General features: G+C 49.6%; 1 protein-coding gene and 1 long non-coding RNA gene across 3 annotated transcripts in view; both read left to right on the top strand.

The window, feature by feature from the left end:
* The first annotated feature begins 320 nt into the window (after positions 1-320).
* LOC118238809 lies at positions 321-9,547 on the top strand. The gene is made up of 3 exons (XR_004770005.1): positions 321-458; positions 2,244-2,382; positions 8,991-9,547. It is a non-coding gene; the product is annotated as an uncharacterized LOC118238809 (long non-coding RNA).
* A 6,997-nt stretch (positions 9,548-16,544) lies between these two features.
* Positions 16,545-25,063, top strand: part of Rcor1 (REST corepressor 1) — a 78,324-nt gene continuing 69,805 nt past the window's right edge. Inside the window, exons 1-2 of one of the 2 annotated variants that reach the window (XM_027416623.2) lie at positions 16,545-16,600; positions 16,683-16,741. The gene's annotated coding sequence lies outside the window, so the exon portion shown is untranslated. Of the gene's footprint in view, positions 16,601-16,682; positions 16,742-25,063 lie in introns of those variants that run through there. The other variant, XM_035445368.1, reaches the window with a different exon arrangement.

The raw sequence follows: 25,063 nt of genomic DNA, 5'->3' as shown, positions 1-25,063 counted from the left end.
ACACACATACACACACATACACACACACATACACACACATACACACACACACATACACACACACACATATACACACATACACACACATACACACACACATACACACACACACATACACACACATACACACACACATACACACACATACACACACACACATACACACACACACACATACACACATACACACACACATACACACACACATACACACACACACATACACACACACACACACACACACACACACACACACACGATATGTTTTCATCAAGTCCACCCCATTTCCTCCACTTTTCCTTCCTTCCTTTCTTCCTCTCCTTCCTCCTCTTCCTCCTGTTTTCTCCTGAAACTCCCCACCCCCAGCCCAGGCTGCGGTCTCTGGTCCTTTGTAGTCTCCAGCTGAGGAAGGGGAAGATGAGGAAGTGACTGGTCACCCCTGAAGCTCTCACACTGAGGTAATGCACTTCACTTCCACTCACATTTCCACAGCAAAGCGATCAGGAAGCCACAACTAATTTCAAGATAACATGCGATTTAACCCTGAGCGTCAAAGGGAGGCTCTCATGTCTGCGAGCGAGCGAGCGAGCGAGCGAGGAGCGTCTCTAATGACTCACAGGTTACACACAGCCCTTCCATACAGGACTTGCAGCGCCTTCCTTCCCTGTGCCATCATTGGCTGTTCTCTAGGGGAAGTGGGCCTCAGCCTGTGGAGCCACCCAAGCTCGGCTAAAGAGACCATTTCTCCAACCGTGTCTTCTAGTAGGGGGTTTCCTAGGATTGGGGGGGGTGTTGTGAGGGGCGGCTGTCTGCTTGTGACTACTTCCTAGAAGAAAGGTAGGCAAACCTTTTGGAAAGGACCAGAAAATAAATATTTCAGACTTTTGGAGCCATATGACTAGCTGTTTGACTCTGCCATTGTAAAGCAAAAGCAGCTGTGTGTAATATGTAAATGAACACGGATGGCTGGGCACCCATAAACTCGTATTTATAGACACTGAAGTTTGAATTATATCATTTTGGGCTACCACACCTAGCTTCCTGCGTCACAAAACCTTATTTTTTTTTTCAGCCATTTAAGAAATCTATTGCCAGTTAATAGTATTTCATACCTGTGATCCCAGAACTCAGGATTAGACAGAAAAATTGCCTGGCATTCAAGGCTAGCCTGGGATATATAGCAAGACTGTACATTTTTATTTTGTTTAGTTTCATTTTTCAAGACAGGGTTTCTCTGTGTAACAGCCTTGGCTGTCCTGGAATTCACTGTGTAGACCAGGCTGGCCTCTATTCACCGACATCCACCTTCCTCTGCCTCCAGAGTACTGGGGTAAAAGGTGTGCGCCACCATCTCCTGGCTAAGACTGTTTTTTTGTTGTTGTTTTTTGTTTTTTGTTTTTCAAGACAGTGTTTCTCTGTGGCTTTGGAGGCTGTCCTGGAACTAGCTCTTGTAGACCAGGCTGGTCTCAAACTCACAGAGATCCACCTGCCTCTGCCTCCCGAGTGCTGGGATTAAAGGCGTGCGCCACCACAGCCCGGCAAGACTGTATATTTTCAAAAAGCAAATAGAGTGGAAAGAGCAGGGCTTAGGAGGCGGCTCCGTGGGAAAAGTGCCTGACTTGTAATCTTGAGGTTCTGAGTTCGAATTCCTAACTCCTATATTAAAACCTAGAGGCAGCAGCAGGTCTCTGTAACCCCAGCACCGGGCACGGAGACATATCCATCCCCGGGGATGGTGGCCAGACAGTCTAGCCTAATGGCAAGTGCCAGTTTCTGAGACTCTGTCTCAGAAATATAAGGTGGACAGTGACGACGGTGCCTGTCCTTTCTGGCCCTCACACATGCACGCTCACACAACAGCTTACACCACACACATGAACATATACATACAGAAATAGAAACCGGAAAAGCCATTCTTAACTTTGGCTGTACAGACACCGGTGACTTGCCGATGCGGCCCCTGGGCTGTGGCCTCAGCTCCTTTTCCTAACACCCGTGTCCCTCGCAGTTCCAGAGCCCAGTCTGCTGCTGAGCCACACGCACAGCTCCTCGCACTGCAGCTCACACCAGCACAGGCTGTGGCCTCTGGCCAGCCCTTCCCTTCCCACTCATTCCTTTCCTCGGGAGCACAGCCTCTTTTCCCCGATACGATCAGGTCTCACGTGGTGGCCCTGCATGCTCTCCACCCATAACCTTGTCATGTCATGCCCAGATGTGTGCAGATGTATTTGCTTCTTTTGCAGCACCGAGAGCTCCAGGAAAGCAGGGCCCTTACCCTCCTGTGATCTGACCCCAAGCCGATGTGGTTTGCATCTGGGAAACTCAATCCCCAGTCAGCCTCTTGGGAGTGGACATGGGACCTGTTGTGTTGACGCTGCTAATGTGAGTGGATTCTCGTTTTGGAAATGGGCTCATTATCAAGCTGAGTTCAGTCTCTTTCTTTCTGACCCCTTCTCTTGCCCTTTTGTCCTTATACCATGGGATAACACAGCAAACCAGTCCTGGCTACAGGCAAGGCCCTGGCCTTGGGCTTCCCAGCCTCAGACCTCCCAGCTTCCAGACAGAGAGAGAGAGAGAAAGAGTGTGTGTGTGTGTGTGTGTGTGTGTGTGTGTGTGTGTGTGTGTGTGTGTGTGTGTTTGAGCACGTGTGTTGCATAGGGCACCAATAATAAGGTCCCCTGCCTAGGGTAACTGGGAGTGTGGGAGCCTTGTGGCCAGGCTCTGTGCACGGTGCCTGGCATCTGCTGAGTACTGAGCTCTATATGGTCTTTGTACTCTGACGTCCACAGGCATGACTGCCACTTGGTCCTATCCACCACAGGCCACATCTTCCTTTGGAACCTGAGATTGTAGCCTGGGAATCCATTGCTTGCCCTTTTGATAAGGCTCTGGGTAGGATGCTGGAGATGGAGTTCTAGGCTGTTCCCTCTCATCCCTGTCAGAGTGAGTCTAGCTGAGTGAATAGACTGGCAGTCCGGGGGTAGGCCCTGACCTTGAATTAAAGGATTCCAGCATATATCCTTTAATTCTGTATGTGTGTGAAGTTCTCACAGCATACAGTATGTCATTGTATGGTACGTCCTAGGCTCATGGCACATACCTATAGTCGCAGCTATCCAGGATTGCAAATCAAGGCCTGCCCGGCTACACACGAGTTCAAGGCCAACCAGTGTAACTTGGTGAGATCCTGTCTTAAAATAAAGGTTTAAGGGTTGGAGAGATGGCTCAGCAGTTAAAAGCACACTAACTGCTCTCCCAGAGGACCAGAGTTCAATTCCCAGCACCCACATGGCAGCTCACAACTGCCTGTAACCCCAAGGTCTGACACCCTCACAAAGACATGCGTGCAGGCAAAACACCAAAGCAAATAAAAATAAATTGCCTAGTGGTGGTGGTTGCCCACGCCTTTGATCCCAGCACTCGGGAGGCAGAGACAGGTGGATTATTATTATTAATTAGTAATTAAATCAATTTTGTTTTGTTTAATCTTTTTTGATTCCTTTTATTTTAGGTATATGGATGTTTTGCCTATATGTATGCCTATGCACCATGTATATGCAGTGCCTGCAGAGGCCAGAAGAGGGCACCAGATCCCCTGGAACTGGAGTGACAGACTGTTGGCTGCCACGTGGGAGCTGGGAATAGAACTCAGGTCCTTTGGCAGAGCAGCAGGTGCTCTTAATAGCTGAATCATCTCTCCAGCCACCAATTTCATTTAATATTTGAGAGGGATTTTTGTTGTATTGCTGTGGCTAGCCTGGAACTCCTGGTCTCCACAGCTTAGATTACACCACACCTGTCCTTCATTCTTTTTGTTAGTTTTTATATTTCAAAATAGGGTTTTCTATGTAGCCCTGGCTGTCCTGGAACTCGGAGATCCACCTGCCTCTGCCTCCTGAGTGCTGGGATTAAAGGTGTGTGCCACCAGTCCTGGCTAAGTATTTAATGTTTATTTATTAGTTTTAGAAAGGGTCTAATGTACCCTTGGCTTACCTACAATTCACTATGTAACTGAAGAGGACCTTGACCTTCTGACACTTCTGCCTCTACCACCAAGTACTGAGACGACAGGAGGGCACTTCCTTCCTTCCTGCAGGAAGTGCTGGGAACCACGTAGCTCCAGGCATCTCTGCTCTTCTTACTGTCTAGCTGAGGGTAGGCTGGAACCACTAGGTAGCCCAGGCATGTCTTGAACTCTCAGAAATCCTGCTGCTCATCTCCCCGAGTGCTGGGATTATTCGTGTGAGACATCAAACCTGGCTCCTGTGCTGGTTCTTCATCAGCCCAGTGTCCCTGAACAAGTCATTGTCTAGGTGGGCAGTCTCTGATTCCGAAGGGTGCTCAAACAAGGGGTCACCTTGGTATGTCCACCCTACCTCTGCCGATGAAACTGGCTTTGTGGGCGTTTGGCTCTCCTCAGCCCTCATAGCTGCCTCTCCCAGTTAGGTTGTTTGTCTTGTCTGCTTTATTGTTCATTTTGCAGAGTTGGGCTCAAATCTGAGGAAAATGAATTGACTCTCCCACTACTCCTCACTGCTTCTGAAGACTTTCTTCTCCCAATCCTTTTTTTTTTTTTTTTTTTTTACGACAGGGTCTCTTACAGCCTAGGTTGACCCTCAACCAAGTGCTCGGACCATACCTGGTTCTCCTCCAGGGATTTCTAAGATTTCCTAAGTAGTACCTTGGGACAGGCCCTGCCCCTTTCTCAGAGGAGCCTAAAGTCCAGGAAGTTGGGGTAAATGGAAGGCCTGCCCTGCCTCTGCTAAGGAGGGTATTAGGTAAAGGAGCCTGTGGACCCCCCCCTCCTACCAAGAGCCCCACACTTGCTGGGGGCTATTGTCTGTCAGGCCTGGGAGAGACCCAGGGACAGGGACCCCAGCAAAGCAGAAGCTAAGGGCTTCAGGGGGACTGCTGGGGAGGTGGTGGGCATCCTTTTACCCTTCCTATATCACCCCCAGCACCCCAAGAGGTGCACCTTGCTGGGAGGACCCCAGATGCTTTATCTCTGGTGGGGAGGGGGTCCACCTGGGAGACAGGCAGACAGACCAGCTCTGTGTGTGGGGGTGGGGTCTAGTGAGGGAGAGATAACAAACTAGAGCCAAGAGCCACGTAACTGTAGAGATAAGGCCGAGGATGGGCTGGGGGAGGGGCTGAGTGGCAGAGAAATGGGAAGGGTCCAGGCGGAGGAGATGTGAGTGATGAGGCCCCAGCCACCTGGGAAGACCTGGAATAAGGTCTTCTAGGCTGAGGAATAACACGGGGCGACAGGGCAGCTTAGGATGGAGTGGAGGCCAGCTGTAGGGGGCTTGGAATTTTATCTCCAATGCAGCAGGAAACCCAGGGTGGGTGGTAAGCAGGGAAGTATATCCTGTCTTCCTTTCTTTTTGAGATTGGGTCAGACATAGTCCCGGTTGATCTTGAAGAATGATCCTGAATTTATTATTTGTGTGAGACTAGCTTGTGGGGGAGGGAGTGAGTGAGGAGGAGGTGTGTGTGTGTGTGTGTGTGTGTGTGTGTGTGTGTGTGTGTGTGTGTGTGTGCATTTGTATGGAGGTCACAGGACAGCTCCGGGGAGTCGGTTCTCTCTGTCCACTGTCACATGGGTTTGGAGGATCAAGCTAGGCTGCCAGGCCCTGGAACTTCTGATCCTCTTGCCTCTACCTCCCTAGTGCTGGGAGTGTAGGTGTGTGTTACTGTGACCTCGTGTGACGTGCTGGGGATAGAATCCAGGGGCTTATGTATGTATATGCTTCACAAGTGCTCTTCCAACCGGGCTGCATGCCCAGCCTCTGCGCCCACTCTCCTCCACCCCCCAGCCTCCATGCCCACTCTCCTCCACCCCCCAGCCTCCACGCCCACTCCCCTCCACTCCCCAGCCTCCACGCCCACTCTCCTCCACTCCCCAGCCTCCACGCCCACTCCCCTCCACTCTGTCTCCTCTCTAGTCTCCATTTCAGATGCCTTCTCGGACTATCTTGAGGAGAAGAGATGGCTCCTTGGGAGGGTGTCCCAATGGAACCCTGCAGAAGGTCTCATCTGTCACTCCTAAAGGCAGACGCTTGTAAGCAAGGGGCAAAGGGAAGCCAGTCTCAGTGGGTATGGACATAGTCGGCAGTCTTGAGGAATGAGTATACACAGTGTCATCGTGTCCTGGACCACGAGAACCATGCACTCTTGTCTCCATCTCTGCCTGTCTGTCTAAGGGGGGGGGGGCAGTGTGAGCTCGTTTGTCTTTTTTCTAATCCAGCAAACTCAACGAGGGAGTCGAGGGGATGGGAGGGGAGAGAGTTATCAACCTTGTGGACAAGGGGTGGGTCCTCAGACAGGAAACCACAAGTTGGAAGGCAGTTTGTAGATGGAGAAAACAGCCTTCTCTGATGGTCTGAGCCCGAGTCTGCCCACACTGGGCAGGCTCCTGGGAGGCCAGAGCTAGGGTCAGTGTTTGCTTCCCTGGCAATGACTTTCTGCTTTAGTGTATTTTCTGTTCCAGCCTGACTCCTGCACAAAGCCAGCCGGCCTGAGTTAATGAGCTCTCGCTGCTGTGTGCTGAGCCTAGGGAACTTAGTTTTAGTGCAGTGCAGACCACCAGCCAGGCAGGATGTCACAGCTGTGGCCATGATCATTCCAGAAGGGATGGCAGTACGGGGAGAGGAGGCAATCAGCAGCAGAGCAGTCTCCTGGCCCTTAGGAGGTAGTCTGTGAGTTGAGCCATGAGAGACCAGGTGGGCATGTGAACTCTGGGGAAGGAACCCCACACAACTCGGGGACTCTCAAGTTAGACATTCCTGTGGAGACTGCTCTGAGACTCAGGTTGGGCCCCTTTCAAGGAGTCTATAGGGCCCAGAGGCATGCATTCTACAACCAGTTTTCTTGGGAGGCTTCTTAGAGATAGAAGGGTTCTGGGGCTAGATGGTGGCATGTGTGTGTAATGCCAGTGCTTGGGGCTGAGGAGGGAGGTCATGAGTTTGAGGCAAGCCCAGGCTCTACAATGAGGTCCTATCTCAAACCAACAAGAACAAACAAATAAATAAATAGGAAGTGAAGTTCCCTGGGGTGTCTGAATAAAGAAAGGGTGGGTGACTGGACAGGAAAGGCCATGAGCTCCTCACTTCCCTCAGAGCCTTCCGGTGGCAGGGTTCCCTCTCCCCAGCTGCCACTATGATAGGATAGAAAGTAGGTAGGGGTCTGGCCGAAGAGGAACTCATGGGACAAAAACACCTCGGTGGCTTTCCTGTGAAAATGGGTCACCTGTGCTGGCCCTGATGCCCTGCCATGCCAGAGCTTCAGCAGCAGGCCATTGGACAACCTAGGACAGACAGCCAGGGCTGATACACTGACCAGGAGGGGAAGCCTGTCCCACTCTGTGGTCCAAGCCCAGTGGAATAAAATCTGTGAAGACTCAGACTGTCTGTGTGCCTGTTTCCTCCTCTATTGCTTAGTCCTGTGTGTGTGTGTGTGTGTGTGTGTGTGTGTGCAAACACATGTAGGTCAAAGGACAGCCTCCCATGTCATTCCTCAGGCGATGCCCACTTTTTTCCTTCTTTTTTTTTTTTTTTTTTGAGACAGGTTTTCTCTGTATAGCCTTGGCTGTTCTGGAACTCTACATGCTGTAGACCAGGCTAGCCTGGAACTCAAAGATTTGCCTACCTCTGCCTCTATCACAGGGCTTGTTTTTTTTTGTTTTTGTTTTTGTTTTGTTTTGTTTTGTTTTGTTTTGTTGGAGACAGGATCTTTTCAAGTAGCCCTGGCTCCCACTCCTGAGTGGTAAGACTACAGGCGTCTGCTACCCTGCCTGGTTTATTCAGTGCTAGAACTCAAACCCAGGGCTTTGTGCACGATGAACAAGAACTCTCCCAACTGAGATAAGTCTTCAACTTTGTTATGTTCCTTTCTTTCTTCTTCTTTGTTTAAAATTTTATGTGCATGGGTGTTTTGCCTGCATGTGTGCCTGTGTACCACTTGGATGCCTTGTGCCCATGAAGGCCAGAAGAGGGTATCAGATCCCCTGTAACTAGAGTTACACATGGTTGTGAGTCACTATGTAGATACCGAGAATTGAACCTGGGTCCTCTGTAAGAGTAGCCAGTGCTCTCAATAGTTAAGCCATCTCTCCAGGCCCTGTTTTTTGTTTTGTTTTGTTTTGTTTTTTTGTTTTGTTTTTTTGTAACAGGGTTTCTCTGTGGCTTTGGAGGCTGTCCTGGAACTAGCTCTTATAGACCAGGCTGGTCTCGAACTCACAGAGATTTTTTTTTTTAAGTTTTTATTTATTTATTATGTATTATACATTCTGCTTCCATGGATATCTGCACACCAGAAGAGGGCAGCAGATCTCATAAGGGATGGTTGGGAGCCACCATGTGGTTGCTGGGAATTGAACTCAGGACCCTTGGAAGAACAGTTGGTGCTCTTAACCTCTGAGCCGTCTCTCCAGCCTGGAGACCTTGTTTCTTAAGCAGCTTTATTGACATGTAATTCATCTATTCACAGTATACAGTTGATTCTTAGTATATTCATAGAGTTAAGTAACCATCACCATAACCATCACAATGATGGAATAGTCCATTACCTCACAAAGAAACCCAAGGGCTGGCAAGATGGCTCAGCAGGTACAGGCTGTTGTCACCTTGAAAGCCTGATGACGGGAGATCAATCCCTGGAGCCAGTTGTAGCAGGAGAGGATGACTCTGGAATTTGTCTTCTGTCTTCCATATGTGTGCCATGGCATGTTCATGCCTGCATGGGGTGTGGGGGAGGAGAGAGAGAAGCCCCTGAAAGCAGCAGGGAGCTTGCCTACTGAGTGAGACCCTGGATTTGACCCCATTATTGGCCATAACCTGCCCTGCTCACCTCCAGCCTGACACCCACCGGTGTTCTTTGAACACCTCGTATGCGTATGCGTTAGTCTGTCTCAAACTTGTGTATTTACAGGGAATCATCACATGCCAAGGCTTTTGTGAGAGACTCCTTTCACTTCCTGCAATGTTTTTCAGGTCCTTCCCTAGGGAGGCAATGGACTGTCTGCCTTTCTATGACAGAATCCTATTCCAGCGTGTGAGCAAACCACATTTAACCACTCATCCTATGACAGCCATTGTGAGATTGTGCATGGTACTTCTAAGAACATGCGTACACATGCCTCCCTAGGAACATGCTTTCAGTCCTCTGGAGCAGGTATGTCAGAGTGGGATTTATGGGTGAATCGGTAGCTCTGTGCTTAACTTTCTGAGAATTTCCAGCGTTTCCCAAAGCAGAGGGGCTGTTCAACGTTTCCACTCCCAGAGGGTTCCAATGTTTTCACCGCAGTTGTTACTGTCTATCTTTCTGGTGGCCGCTGTCATAGCAGGCGTGTCATGGCTGCTCATTTGCGGTGGGTTTTGTTTTTTGCAGCACTGAATCCAGGGTCTTGCACATGCCAGGCAAGCACTCAAACAATGAACTACTCTAAGTTCAAAGCCAGCCTGGTCTACATAATTTTCAGGACAATCTGACACACATAGACTTCCAGGCCAGCCTGGGCTTCAAAGTAAGACTGTATCAGAAAGTCAATGTGCACACATATATAATACACAGTATGCACACATATGTATTTAGACACGTAATACACATGACAAAAAGCTGTGCTCCTGGTTTTTCTTCTGTTTTACGATTTTAATTCTTTCTTGTAATTAGGTCTATGATTCACTTCACTTGTTGAGTTGTTAACATATTAAGCAACAAGCCAGTGATAGGTCTAGTATCTCTTGTAACTTTGAAGATAAGTACAGATGTTCTAAGACGCTTCCAGTGCAGTGTGAGATGCAGCACGGGTGACAGGGTCCTGGGCACTGCTAATGCCATCCACGCCCTGTGGTTCCTCTCCCAGGTCCCAGGTTCATGGTCTCCTGAATGCTTTCCATTCAGCTCAGATTTAAAATTCCTGGCATGGCTAAAAGTCTCAGTTTCTAAACTAACCTTTTTCTTTTCTTTTTTCTTTTTTTCTTTTTTTCTTTTTTGCCAAGTAGAATGTTCTAGAAAGGGGGAGAGGGGGGAAAAATGTTCTAGTAACAAGTCATCTAAAATAATCATAAAATACCAACACTAACCATCAACATATTATTATTTATTTACTTGTTTTGGGGTTGACCTCAAATCTCAAGGCTAAGCTTGAACTCTTGATGCCCTGCCTTTACTTCCTGAGTTGCCGTGGTTACAGCTGTGCACAGCCATGCCTGGTTTGTGTTCGGAAGGGAAATGAACCCAGGGCTTCCCACATGCTAGACTAGGCCGGAACTCTACCAATTGGGTTATAGCCCAAGTCTGCAACATTGTATTAATTAGGAATCAAGACAAGGAATTTCACATGTATCCTTGTGGGGGTCCCCAGGGTTCTCCTCCTGGCTCCACAGCTCTGTGGCTTGGATGTGTCCTTTTTCCCACTGCTCTTAAATTAAATCCATGACTTCAGGCAAATCAGTTCATCTCTCATTGCCTCAGTTTCCTTATCTGTTATGTTGGGATGATGTATTTACTGAAGAGTTATTAAAAGGGCTTTTGAGGCAGAGGCAGGTGTATCTCTGTGACTTCGAGGCCAGCCTGGTCTACAGAGTTAGTTCCAGGACAGGCTTCAAAGCTACAGAAAAACCTTGTCTCAAAAAACAAACAAAAAAGGCTTTTGATTGCAATGCTTAAAAACAGAACTCTGTTTATGATTCTATGTTTAGGGGAGGCTAGCTTTTTTGTTTGTTTGGTTTTGGTTTTCAGTTTTTGGAGACAGGGTGTAATAGCCCTAACTATCCTGGAACTTGCTTTGTAGACCAGGCTGGCCTCAAACTCACAGAGATCCACCTGCCTCTGCCTCAAAGGTGCTGGGGTTAATGGGGAGTGCCACCACCATCCAGCTCAAGGCTAGCTTTTTGACTGCTTATCTCGTCATTTGTATCATTCAGGCCTCTTGAGTTGTAACAGAAATCCATATCCATCAATTTAAAGGCTACGGTTTTGTGCTTGTAATATAGGGATGGAGTAGGCTGAGGGAGAGTGCAGACGGGTCTCCTTCTGCCTAAGGTTACCCTCCATTTTGAGTGATGGAGGTATGGGGAGGGGCTTCCTAGAGAAGGAACCAAATTAGGGTGGGGGGGCAGGATGCCCTAGGTATATATATCATAGCAGCTGAGAGCCCTGGAACTCTGGCTTGCCTTACTCAGCTAGGCCTGTCTTAGAGGCTCTGGGCTCCTCATCTTAGGTCCTGACCTCAAAAAGGATGATGACTTCTAACAAAAGTTCTAGAAAGGTCCGGGTGGTGGTGTCCCACGCCTTTAATCCCAGCACTCAGGAGGCAGAGGCAGGAGGATCTCTGTGAGTTCGAGGCCAGCCTGGTCTACAAAGCTGCACAAAGAAACCCTGTCTTGAAATACCAAAAAAGAAAAAAAAAGAAAAAAAAAAGTTCTAGAAAGGGCGATGATGACTGTCTTGGCTGTGTCATATGCCCATGCCTGAGCCAACCACTCATAGACAGGAACATATTTTAATGTCAATTCTGATTCACATGTAGGTCAGGAATTCTGGACTCCAGGAGCCAACCAGACAGAAGAGGATGTTGGGGCTAGACGGGAGGGGTGGAGTTGGCCCTGAAGAATGCTAAACTGATAGGAAGCGCTTCCCCATATAACCCACATCTCAGCTGGATTTCACTTGTTCCAGGGATCCCCTTTTCCCAGGGAATTGGCTTCAGCCTGTGTACCCGCGGTAGCTTGTGCTCTTGTCACTCACTCTTCCCTTAACATCCAGTGAGCACCTGCTGTACCGGAGGCACAAAGAGGAAATCACAGATCAGAAACCCAGGCGATTATAGGTTAGAAGGAAGGGGCGGGGCTGCAAAGGAGGCTGGGGGGCGTGGCCTGTGAGGTAGAAAAGTGAGAGTGAGGATGTCCAGAGAGGAATGGTCGGCTCAGGTGCTTCTGGAAGGCTCGGTGCTACCAATAATTGGCTACTGTACAGGGCAGCGGGGAAGGAGGGAGGGAAGGGTGGAGACAGCAGCCTTCAGGTGGGGTGAGGAGAGAGTGCGGTGGGAGGGAACAGAGAAGGCAAGTGTAGACTAGCTTCTGATGAGTATGTTGGCCAGGGGAGTAGAGAAGTGGAGCCAAGGCTAGAGGGGCCTAGGAAGCCGGTCTCCTTTGAGAATACTGGTCCAGTGTTAGCCTGGATGGCAGTTCAGGGAAGACAGCAGCGGTGGAAGAGTCTGAGGAGGTGTGTGCAAGATAGGGGTGTGTGTCAGCTTGTGGACTCCAGGAGCACTCCTGCCTTGAGGGCTTTAGCTTTTTTCAAGGTAGGAGGTCAATCTTGGCCTAGGAGCTTGGGAACAGTGGCTGTGGAGGAATAAGAAGATAGAGCTGAGGTTGTTGTGGACACTGACTCAGTAGGGCTACTAGTATATGGAGTAGCGTCGTCCCGTCTTTTTTTTTTTTTTTTTTTTGGTTTTTCAAGGCAGGTTTCTCTGTGTAGCTTTGGAGCCTATCCTTGCATTTGGTCTGTAGGCCACGCTGGCCATGAACTCATGGAAATTCGCCTGCCTCTGCCTCCCAAGTGCTGGGATTAAAGGCTGCACCACCAGCGCCCAGCTTGGAGTAGCACATTCCCCATCACGGAGTTATGTGTGGACACTACCCCAACAGCAACAAGAAAGGGGATTTCCTTCATTCAGGTTGAGGGCCCCTTATGGCAGAGGGAGGGAACGTAAGGCTGGAGGAGATGAGTTACTCTAAAGCATCCACCAGGAAGCCAGTCATGGTGACTCATGCCTTTACTACCAGCACTGAGGAGGCAGAGGACAGCTTGGCCTCCGTAGTGAGTTCCAGGCCAGCCAGGGCTAATATTGAGACCCCCGTAAAAGAAAAACATAAACAAAAACCAAAAAGCCAACCACTGTTGCTATCTGGTTTTTATGAATAAGGAAGCAGAGATGTGGCCAGCCAATTGGTATCCATGTGGCTGTGTGGTCAAACTAGAGTAGTGTCTGTGTTAGAGGACATATTTGTTTAAAAAACAAAACAAAAAAAGCAGGTATGGTAGCTTTTGTTTTTCACACCACTCATTTGGTGGTAGAGGAATGAGAAGGATTGCTGTAAATTTGAGGTTAGCGTTATCCACAGTATGACACAGTATGAAAACTTGTCTGAAAAAAACCATAGCTGTTGGTGGTGTGGCACGCCTTTAATCCCAGAACTGGGAGGCAGAGGCAGGCAGATCTCTGTGAGTTCGAGACCAGCCTGGACTACAGAGTGAGTTCCAGGACAGTTAGGGCTACACAGAGAAACCCTGTCTGGAGAAAACAAATAAACAAAAAACAAAACAAAAAAGCCCAACCATGGGGCTGGAGAAGTGGCCTAGTGGGTAAGATTATGTATGTACTGCTCTTGCAGATGACTTGACTTTGGTTCTTAGAACCCAGGTGGGATAGACAGTTCACAAGCTTCTGTAAATCCAGCTCCAGGAGACACAGCACCCTCTTCTCACCTCTGCAGGCACCTGCATTCTCTCTCTCCCCCCTCCACATACATACATAATATCTCTTAAAAAACCACTGTAAGCCGGTGTTGGTGGCTCACGACTTTAATCCCAGCACTCAGGAGGCAGAGGCAGAGGCAGGCAGATCTCTGAGTTGAGACCACCCTGGTCTACAAGAGCTAGTGCCAGGACAGCCTGCAAAGCCACAGGGAAACCCTGTCTCGAAAAACCAAAAACAAAACAAAACAAAACAAAAAAACAACCCCCCCAAAAAACCCAAAAAACAAACAAACAAAAAACAACACTATAAATTAAGCCAGGCATGGCAACACATAACTGTAATCCCAGTACGGGCGGTAGATGCAGAGTCATCCTCAGCTATGTAGGGAGTTCAAGACCTGCCTGGGTTAAAGGAGAAACTGTCTCAAATAATAACACCCAACCAACAAACCAATCAAATAACCAATTGGAAGGTTCACTGAGGCACCCGAAGTTACAATCTAGCAAGGTTTCAGGGCTGACTGGTAGGGTGGGGTAGGCAGTAGAAGGGAGTTCAAATAAACCCGTGAACCTCAGCTTCCTTCTTCCCAAGCCCATGCTCCCTTTCCATGGCTGGTGGGGTGGGGGAGGGCACCCTGGATCAGGGCCTAGACTAGGGTGAGGCAGGCAAGCTGCCCTGGATGCAACATAGTAGCTGAGAGCTGAGAGCCATGGGATCCCAGCTTGCCTTACCAGGCCTGCTCTAGAGGCTGTGGGCTCCCTTTCCATAGGTCCTGACCCTACAAAGAGGGGGCACCTTCTAGCAAGTGGCTGCAAGCTTGGGGTTCCAGTGGGTAGGGAAGGTGACCTTTGTGTTGGGTGACCCCCTCCTGTCCTTCTACTAAGTAACTCTGATCACCGTTGTGCCCTGTAGGTTAGCTTCAGTCTGTGGTACATCTTGAAAGGCAGGGAAGGAGCAGGTCCGAGCGTCTCTGGCCTCAAAGGTTCAGCCCCGCAGTAAGCCCTGGCTTCGCCGGGTTCCTGTCCCAGAAGGTCACCCCTGATTCCCACCTCTGGTTTTGCAGATATGCCGGGGGCTCATGCTTGTAGTGCCCTGGGTGTTTTAAGTAGAGGGGTGTCCTTCAGAGAGCAGTCCAAGAGCAAGGCTAGGGACTTGGTGGGGGCAGGGATCTGCTACCGGGAGGCTCTGGGCCCTGTTCTTAAAGGCTGCTTACAAGTGAACGAACGTGGTCACTTCAGCGAAGTTTAAATGACGATTCGCGCTGCGGAAAACGTGGAAAGAGAAAACCCTGCTTATTTATTCAGGCTCTCAAACCATAAAACTCTCGTTTTCTCCCTGTAGCTATTTATATCCTGTGACCGGGTGTAAAAACTGTCCCCATAGGAAGCCCAGGTCTGAAGTAACTTAAACGGAAGATAGCCATCTCCTGCCTTTTTTTTTTTTTTTTTTTAAAGCAAAGGTTTTCCCGTGGAGCTGGCTCCCAGGTCTGGCTGGTGGATGGCGCGGGGGTGGGGCAGCCCACCCAGCCCCACGGGCAGCTGTCAGGCAGCGACGCCGCTCGCAGATCACTCTGGGGACGAGGACGCCCGGGGCTGGGTGTCACCGACCCTGCTCCCGCGCCGAGCCGGGACCCGGGCCCCTTCGCCGCACCCCGCCCGGCGCCTCCCCGCGCGCCGACGGCTTCCAGGCCCTCTCCTCCTCCTCCTCCCGGCCCATCGCGCCGGCTCCTCCCGCGGCCCCTCGGGCATCGCGGGGACCCGGAGGCCCCCAACCCAATTAGCGGGGAGCGCCGCGGGCTCCCAGCACGGCCGCTGTCCTGCCCTCGGGGGGACACGGCCACCCGCGAGCCTGGTCCCCGGGCTCCCCGGCCCGCGCACACCCCGATCCCCGCGGGCGACGCGGGGGCGCAATTAGTTTCTTCCAATTAGTTTCCCCTCTTTGTATGGAGCCCATTCAAACTGTGCGCGTACTCCTCCGCGCGAGGGGGAAAGTAGTCCCGACCTTGCCCGCGATTTCTGTGCTCGCGTCGGGCGCATTCGCTCTGGGGAGCCGATGGGGCGCTCGGCGGGATCCCCGGGAGCGGGGGTGGCGCGGGGCCCACGCGGTGCGCGTGGAGGGAGCGGGGGGGGCGCCCGCCGGGGGGAGGGGGGGTCGCGGGGCGGCTAACTCTCGCCGCTGCCTCGAGAGATGGATCATGGGGCGTAGAGCGAATCGCCCAACCTCAAACCACCGTACAGTGCATACCTGCGTCAACCCACCGGCCAAACGGAAGCGCGGAGCCTCCTCCCGCCCCTCCCCCCCGCGCGCGCTGCGCGGCGACTTCCCGTGGCCCCGCCCACCGCCGCCCTGACGGGACGCGCTCGGCGGCCTACACGCGGGCCGCTTTTCGCCGCCGGGAATCCCGCGCGACCAATGGGAAAGGCGCGCGGCGGGCCCCGGGCGCGCGGACGGGTTAGGCTGGCGCGCGGGCCTTCCTCCCCAGGCCCGCCCCTCCCCCGGCCCCGGGCGGGCTCCCGGAAAAAAAAGAGTAGTTAGAGCCAGCGAAGTGCGGGGCCGGCGTTATGAGAGCCAAAGTTGCGCTCCGGTTCGGCGCGGGGGCTTGGGCGGCTTCGTCGCTTCCGCCGCGTCTGGGCCTCGCTCGGTGAGCGCGCCGGGACTCGCGCGGCGATCCGCGCGCCGCCCGCGGCCTCGGCCCGGCCCGGCCCGGCCCGGCCCGGCGCCCACCTCGCGCCCCCTGCCCGCGCGGGGCCCGCCGCCCGCGCCTCGCGAGCCGGGTCCCCGCACTTTGGCCCGGCCCGGGCCCCGCCGATGCCGGCCATGGTGGAAGAAGGGCCCCGAGGTCTCAGGGAAGCGGCGAGGGCGGGAACACGGCGGGCCGCGCCGCCTCGGCCGGCCGCCGCCTCAAAGCCGCGCCGCCTCATGTCCGCCGCCTCGGGCGGGCACCGCCTCCGCCTCGGACCGCCGCCGGCCGCCTCTAGGCCGCCGCCGCCGCCGGCCCAATAATTGGGCAGAATAAAAAGTTTGGCGGCGCCGGCGTCGGCGGCGGCGCCCAACGAACAGCAGCACCAACTCCTGGGAGAGGGCAGCTCGGGCTCGTCGCAGCGAACGAGGAGCACGGTAGTGGCAGCCGCCCCCGCGCCCGGCCCCGCGCCGGCCCCGCGCCGGCCCGCGCTGACCGCCGTGCTCTGCTTCCCCGCAGGTGGCGGCGGCATGCGGTGGGACCCCAGTACCAGGCGGCCGTGCCCGACTTCGACCCCGGTGAGTAGCGAGCGGGCGGGCGAGCGAGCGAGCGATCGGCAGGGGCCCGGAGACAACTTTGTTTTTTGTGCGCGTCGGCCTACGGTCCGCGGGGGCCACGCGGGGCGCGAGCGGGCGAGCGTGCTGCAGATCCCGGTGCCGGGAGGCCGCGGGCCCCGCCGGGGACCGTCCCCGCCCGCCGCGCGCCCCTGCCTCCCCGGAGGTCACACCTGGCCGAGCCCGAGCGGGGTGCACCGGGGCCAGGACGGGGATCCCGGGTGGCAGGGCTGGAGAGTTGGCGTCCTGGGGCGCTCGGACTCGGGGCTCCGCGGAGACTCCTCTCTCTCTCTCTCTCTCTCTCTCTCTCTCTCTCTCTCTCTCTCTCTCTCTCTCTCTCTCGGAACCGTCCCCCAGGGTTACCCCACCAACCCTGCGCTCTCGCCGTCCCCTGACTCCCGTCCCGTCCCGTCCCGTCCTGTCCCGTCCCGAGGGCCAGTGGAGTAACGATCTCATCTCCCCCGTCCCTCCACCCCGATCGGGTAATAAAAGAAGTGTGCTTCCTGAGAGCATCTGCCTCGGTGAAGAGAGCCTCGCTTGTGGCTGCTATTTTGGGATCTGTTTGTAAATGTGTGTGTTTCCTTTATTTCTTTTTCTTTTTTTCTTTGGGGGGGTGGGGTGGGGTGGGGAGGGGAGGAAGAGGCTGTAAAAGAATAGAGCCATCAAAAGCCTTAGCTCACCACCGTTTCCATCTACTCGAAATCTCTGTCCCCAAGAATGGGGCATTTGATTTTACTTCCCTTGCTACTGATCTGTACGGAAGCAAATTTAAAGGGGTACCGGGAGTGGGGGGGAATCCTATCAGACAAAGGAATTCGCCGGATTTTTATTTAATGCCCATGATTCTAACCCTTCTCTGTATGAGACTGTCTTTAAAGGTGGTGGTTACAGGAAATGTTTGAAAGGACGTGGGTTTTGTTTCAGAAATAAAATTCAAAAGACAGTCTTGTACAGCTAGAGTGAACCGTCCTGGTTGGAGGGCTTCGGAACAGGAGGTTTTTCTAAGTAGGTTATACCACTAGTTTGAAAAGATAAACGTTTTTCCTTGGAAACAAGACTGCAGAAAATTGCAAGGATCTGGTCCTTGGGAAAGGAGATCGCTTTTAAGTTGTTATTAAGGTACTGAACTCTATGTTTAGGTAAAAGTGAAAATACAGAAAAGGGAGTTCGGGGTGAGGATTTGGACACCCGAGAATAAGTGACTTTCAAATTTGTGCCCCCACCCCCCCAGTCCCTTACATTGATGTAGTCTAACTCCCCTCTCCCCGATTTCTATTTTGTAAGCTCATGTTAGTGTTTTGGTTTTCCATTTCCCCACATCTTTTTCCGGGACTCACTTCTCATTTGTGAGTGACAGGACAGAGCCAGGTTTTTTTGTGTTTTTTTTCCTCCCCTCTTCTGTACAGGGCTCCATTCCTGGGTTGGCCACCAGGGGAAGCTTGCTGTTTTTTGGTTACTGTTGACCCTATCCTTATTTTGTAGGTCAAGTCTATCTGCAGTAATACATAGAACATAAAGCTTGCCACAAAGTTTCTCTCAGGAATTCTTCTTAAATACTGAATTGAGCAGACCTTCTAGAAACATGGTCATTTTTCAACACAGTTTTGTTACATATTTTGAAAATTTATCTAAATGGTTGAGAGGACTGAGGAAAGGACGTGCTGAGTGGTCATAGGTCATGAAGGTGCCTGGTGACTTTAGAGTTAGACTCTTCTTTGAAACATCAAGTGTAATAGGATAATTTTTGAACTCTTGGGGACATTTTTGTTTTTTGTGACACAGGGTGTCTTTATACTTCAGGCTGGCTTGAGATTTGCTATGTGGCCTAAATTGGACTTAAATTTGCCATCATCCTACTTTGGTTATTAATATTTTTTTAGATATTGTACATATTGTATATCTCAGGATGTGATAGTTAATTTTATTTATTTTTGTTGTGCTGGGATTGAACCCAGGTCCTTGTACATGCTAGACAAGCACTGTGTCCCTGAGCTGCACTCTCAGCTTGTCTTTGGACTTTGATGGGCATATGTTTGCTAGGGTCTTCACAGTTTCGAAAGACAAGCACTGGAAATGTTTTCATGCATAGCTCTGTTGCCAACTGACTGTACACATTAATATTTCAAAACTTCCTATTTTGTATTTGATTCAGTCTGGAAAGGAATTTAACTGCTATGAAATTATTTCAAGCCTTATTTTTGTCAATTTGAGCACTGGGACACATTCGTTTGCTATTTCCAAGTGATTTTTTGTGTTGTGATTTTGGGTTTTTGTTTATTTTGTCTGTCTATCTGTCTGTCTGTCTGTCTATCTATCTATCTATCTATCTATCTACCTATCTATCTATCTTGTTTTTCCAGACAGGGTTTCTCTGTGTAACAGCCCTGGCTGTTCTGGAACTTCCTTTGTACAACCGACTGGCCTCAAACTCACAGAAATCTGCCTGTTTCTGCCTCTCAAGTGTTGGGATTACAGGCAGGCGCCACCATGTCCTGCATGTGTTTTCATTGAATGTAAAATCAAAGGAGAGTCACTATGTAGCCCTAGCTGTCCTTGAATTTAGTTAAGTAGGCCAGGCTGGCCTTGAAATGCAGATCTCAACCTGCTTCTGGTTCTGAAGTGATAGTTTTAAAGGCGTGTGCTGCCACACCTGGCTGAGACTTCTGTGTTGGAATAAAAGTGGTGCAGTATCTTTGTGTTCACACCAGTTTGCCTTTAGACACAAGACAGTTGTTGTTCCTGACCTCTACCCCCAAGACAAGGTTTCTCTGTAGACCTGACACCCAGGAACTCACTCTATAGACCAGGCTAGCCTCAAACTCAGAGATCTGCCTGCCTTGCTCTGTCTCCTCCTCCCAACCACCCCTCCTTTGAAATGTGTATGACGGTTTTGCCTGCTCTTATGTCTGTATGCCACATGAGTACAGTGCTTTCTGAGGTCAGAAGAGGCCACCAGATCCCCTGGAACTGGAGTTACAGATGGTTGTTAGTACAGTAAGGGTGCTGAGAATCATTCCCAGGTTCTCAAAAAGAACAGCCAATGCTCTTAACTTCTGGGTCATCTTTTCAGCACCATAAGGCTTTATGTGTTTATAAAAAAGAGTGTCAGGTATGGCAGCATACACCTGTAATCCCAACACCTGGAAGGCTGAGGCAGGCTAATGAGCTCAATGCCCTCTCTTAAAAACAGAATCAAGGCTGGGGAGATGCTATGAAACAAGGGGACAGGAGTTCAAATTCTTAGCACCTACATGAAAAGGTGGGCATGGCCACGCATGTTTAACTTTAAGCTTCCATGTTCACTGAGAGGACCCTGTCTCAAAACAAAAACAAAAACAAAGGTGGAGACTGATAAGAGAAAAACCCTGATATTTGTATTCCTGTAAGCACACATGGGAGAAACAAGGACTAATGTGAAATCAAGGGTGTTGTTACTGCTTTTCCTTACTTCCTGATGAGTGCATTGCTCTTTTCTTCTGGTGCTGGGGATTGCTCTAGACAGAGTCTTGGCATGCTATTTACATGTTGTTGCCCAGCTATATTATTTATTTGTTTTTTGAGACAGGGTTTCACTGTGTAGCCCTGGCTTGCTATGTAGATTGGGCTAGCCTCAGATTTCCAGAGCTCCGCCTGCTTCTACCTCTGAGTTCTGGGATCAAAGGTGTTCATCACCATGCCCAGCTCAGCTGCATTTTCGGATCCTTATGCCCAAGCTTTTTTTGTTGTTGTTTTGTTTCCTTACCCAATTTTGAGTGAGTAGGAAGCTGCCCCCCTCTCCCCCCCCAGTGGTCTTCCCAAGTAGCTCAAGTTGGTTGGCCTGGAACTTGTGGTGATCTTCCTTCTCCAGCTTCTTGAGTTCTGGGTTACAGGCAGGAGCTACCACATTTGGCCTAGAAAGCTTTAAAAACAAATCAAACAAACAAACAAAACTAAGTAGTAAGATGTGTGAATGAACATTTTAGTGAAGACTGGCCTCACTCATGGTAGTCCTCTTGCCTCAGCCTCATATGTATTGGTGTGAGCCATCAACTCTAGTTTTTGCTCAAGTCCGTTTTGCTTATTTGTAGACCTCAGCTTGACCTAATTTCTAGAGTGGTTGAAACTAAGAGTACGTTATCTTGTCCAAGGAGGATTTAATTCTGTCATCCCTCACAAATAGCAGATGGGGTAGATAGAGTGCCGTAGTTTTGAAATGCTCCTTGGTCCTTATAATCTAAGTGAGGCCTAGGCTAGGCTGGTGGACAAGGCATAGTTAGGGATGAAATACTGTCTCTGTTCACAAGGAAAGTCTTGACCCTGTGGAGTTAAGCACAGTTCAGTGTGCAGTCTTCCCCCTTTGACTCAGACTTCTTCGATGCCACATGTGGTGTCCAGACCGTCTTGTCAAATTATGCTGAGCTGTCATGAGTTTCTATTGGACTCAGTATTGAAGGAAGGAGTGTGGGGGGAAATGCTTTACTTTATCCTTCGTTTGTTCTACATTAGCACAGCACCTCTTATTTTGATGTGAATAATCTTTTTCTGTTAAATAATGTGAATGTGTGTGTGCGTGTGTGTGTGTGTGTGTGTGTGTGTGTGTGTGTGTGTGTGCACCCATGCGCGCGCGCACACAGACACACACACACACACACACACACACACACACACACCATAAAACAATTAGAGGACATTTGGAGGACTGTAGTTCTCCACCATGTGGGTTCCAGTGATAGGACACTGGGCCTTAGGCTTGGTGGCAAGCCATTCACTAAACCATTTTTCTGGTCCTTTTCTTGAACTTCTAAGTCTGGGGTTATCAAGCTTAGTTTTATGTGGTGCTAGTGATTGAACCAAGGTTTAATGCATGCTAGGCAAGGACTTGCCGACTGAGCTATATCCCCAAACCCTGGCCTGTATATTTCTTTGGTCTTTGTATGATGCTCATTGTAGTTTTTTAGCCAGAGGAGCACAGTGATAGGATGCTACAGTTGGCTTTTCTTAGACATGTGTTATGTAAAGTTTATTCTATGTTAGTTTTTATTATTGTAGTTCAGACATGCCAAAATTATGACTTTCACAGAAGAAGAAAAGAATTGGGACAGACACAGGAACCAAACCTCAAAGATGCTATCAAGTGCTCTGCCACTGAGCACAGCCTCCCACTTGAAGACTTGGGTTATTATTTTTGAGGTAGTCTTTTCTTGTAGCATCAACCAGCCTTGAAATTGCCATCATCCTCTTAGGTCCGCCCCCAGAGTTTATCGTAGCACTGCCTTTACCATGTCAGCCGACCTGTGCAGACTAGCAGCTTTATGAGTCTGTGTTAACTGCTTTTCACTTGACGTTTTGTTGTTGCCATTGCATTTCTCGGTGTTGAGTTTATAGCTGGGCATAATTACAGAGCTACTTCCATAGCCCACTTTCCCCCCTGTTACTTAAAACAAACAAATCCATCCATCCATCCATCCATCCATCCATCCATCCATCCAGTGACAGTTTGAAGGTTAGAGGACAACCTTCAGGAATTGATTTCCTCCATCATGTAGGTCCCTAGGATTAAGTCTGGTTTGGCAAATGTCCTTACCTCCTGAGCCCCTACCCCCCACCCAGTCTCATGTAGCTTATGCTAGCCTTGAACTCACTGTAGCTGAGGATGGCCTTAATTCTCTCGCCTCCACCTCCCAAGTGTTGGGATTATAGGTATGCGCCACCACCCTGGCAGCTACTCTGTTTTCTACATGAGGGAAATAGAGGCCTAGAAAGTTATAGTGACCTATATTTGTCTTTTATTTCCCAGTGATGAAAACTGTCTCAAGGCAGGGCCATCTGGACCAAACCTTATGTTTTACTGTTTTAGAGCCTTGTCACTGGGTTCAGGTAGTAGTATTAGTCAACTCTAATATACTTAGAATTTTAGAAAGAGAAGAGTTAAAACTTTAAAAAATTGAAATGCTAAGATAGTTATGTATAATTTGATGGTGCCTTTTTATTTTTGCGAATCACCATAAGGTAAGATAGAATTGTGAATACAGAATTATTAGTTAGGTGTGGTGACTCATATCTGTAGTCCTTAAATGCAGGAGGGCAGAGGCAGAATGAATACCATAAATTTGAGGCCACCTTGCGCTAGGCAGTGAGTCCCTGCTTCAGAACACCAGAAAGTCAGGGGCAGTTGGAGAGATGACTCATTCATTAAGAGTACATAGTACTTCAGAGTTTAGTTCCCAGCTCTCAGACTGCGTGGCTTTAACCACCTGTAACTCCAGCTTCAGGGAAATCCAACACTTGGCTCATTGGCCACCTGTGCTCTTCAGCACATGCCTTCCACCAACATACATAATTAAAAAATAAAATAAATCATAAAACAAAAGGAATAAAGAGTTGAAGACAAAACATTCCCAGTGGAATAATGCTCTCTTCTGAGACTGCCCGTTGTTGTCTGAGTCACATAAGGTCCCAGCTAAAGCCTAACTTCCCCTCACCTTGCTCGTTTGAATTGAGTTAGCAGGCAAAATTAGATGTGTAAATGATTGATTGGGATAAATGCTTGTGAGGATAATGAGGAAAGAGGCTCCAGTAGCCAGGACCTGTGACAGACACGTGTGAAGGAGAGAGGCTTGCGATGGCGGTGCACTTGTAGAGTGACCGTTGCCGGCAGGGACAAGAATGGCTCTGGTTGTAGATACTTGCTGACTCAGCAGCCATTGGCTGGGGCAACTTCTCTTTTTTGTAGATGTTGGAGAATACCTGAACTTCCCGGCAGCTCGGGATGTGTGGGGACCCACTTCCTGTAGAAGGGAAATTGAGTGGCAAACTTCCAGAATTCTGGAACTCTGATTGATTAGTGGAGTTTTGTGGTGCTGGGATCAAGCTCAAGATCTGTGCATGCTAGGCAAATGTTCTACCCCTGAGTTTTGAGACCAGGCCTGGATGTGCAGCCCACATTGACTTAAATAAGATCTTGGCTCTCTCCTAGCTCAAGATGCTTAAATTTGCTATATAACAGAGGATGACCTTGAATGTTTGACCCTACTGTCTTTACCTCCTAAGTAGGAGTCTGTTTGTATCTTTTGTGATGAGAGATACAATGTGTACCATTCTGCCCCTTACTAGTCTTTATATAAAAAGATTTGTGCATTTCCATCTACCATGATACTTTTGGAACAAGCATTCCCTCACTCTAAGGCACACACATTCGAAAGCTAGCCAGGTAGGTAGATTGATTTCTTTCTTCGTCATTTTCTGTTGGGCAGTGATGGTGCACACCTTTAATTCCAGCACTCAAGGCAGAAGCAGGTGGATATCTGAGTTTAAAGCCAGCCTGGTTTGTGAGTTCCCGGATAACCAAAGCTACACAGGAAATAAAGACCAGTATGGCCTCCACTTGTGCGTCTGCCTTCCTTGGTAGTGTTGTGATTACAGGTGTGCACCACCATGCTCAGCCCCCAATTCCTTTCTTTATCCTGCGTTCACCGAGGTATTAGATTTATAGTTTTTTCCTTTGTCATTTTGAGACAGGCTCAAGTAGCCCTGGCTGGCTTGTAATTCACTCTGTAGATCTTGTCCTCAAACTCACAGATCTACCTTCTATCTCCCATGTGCTGGGATTAAGGTCTGGCTTAGTTAGATTTATTTATTTATTTTTGAAACATGATCCTTTATGTTTTATTTTGTATTTTTCGTATATTTATTTATTTATTTATTTAGGTTTTTCAAGCTAGGGCTTCTGTGGCTTTGGAGGCCATCCTGGAACTAGCTCTGTAGACCAGGCTGGCCTCCAACTCACAGAGATCCACCTGCCTCTGCCTCCCAAATGCTGGGATTAAAGGCGTGCTCCACCACCGCCCGGCTATTTTCTTCTCTTTTCTTTCTTTCTTTCTTTCTTTTTTTTTTTTTTTTTTTTTTTTGAGACAGGGTTTCTCTGTGGCTTTTGGAGACTGTCCTGGAACTCGCTTTGTAGACTGGCCTCAAATTCACAGAGACCTGCCTGCCTCTGCCTCCCAAGTGCTGGGATTAAAGAAAGGTGTGTGCCGCCAGGCCCAGAGATTGTTTTATTATTTGAGATGATTATCTTGTAACTTTACGTGTGTGGGTGTTTTCCCTGCATGTGTGTGTACCACCACGTGTGTGAATGTGCCCACCGAGGCCAGAAGAAGGCACAGAGACACCTGGAACTGGAGTTAGAAATGGTTGTAACTACCTAGGTCTTAACTGCTGATCCATCGTTACAGCTCCCTCTTTATTTACCTTTTTATAAATTTGTGTTATTTGTGTGGGGGCATAAGAACATGTATCGGTAGGAAGACA

The sequence above is a fragment of the Cricetulus griseus genome, chromosome 5 (assembly GCF_003668045.3).
Source record: "Cricetulus griseus strain 17A/GY chromosome 5, alternate assembly CriGri-PICRH-1.0, whole genome shotgun sequence".
Lineage (NCBI taxonomy): Eukaryota > Metazoa > Chordata > Mammalia > Rodentia > Cricetidae > Cricetulus > Cricetulus griseus.
This window is presented reverse-complemented; position numbering and strand designations above follow the sequence as displayed.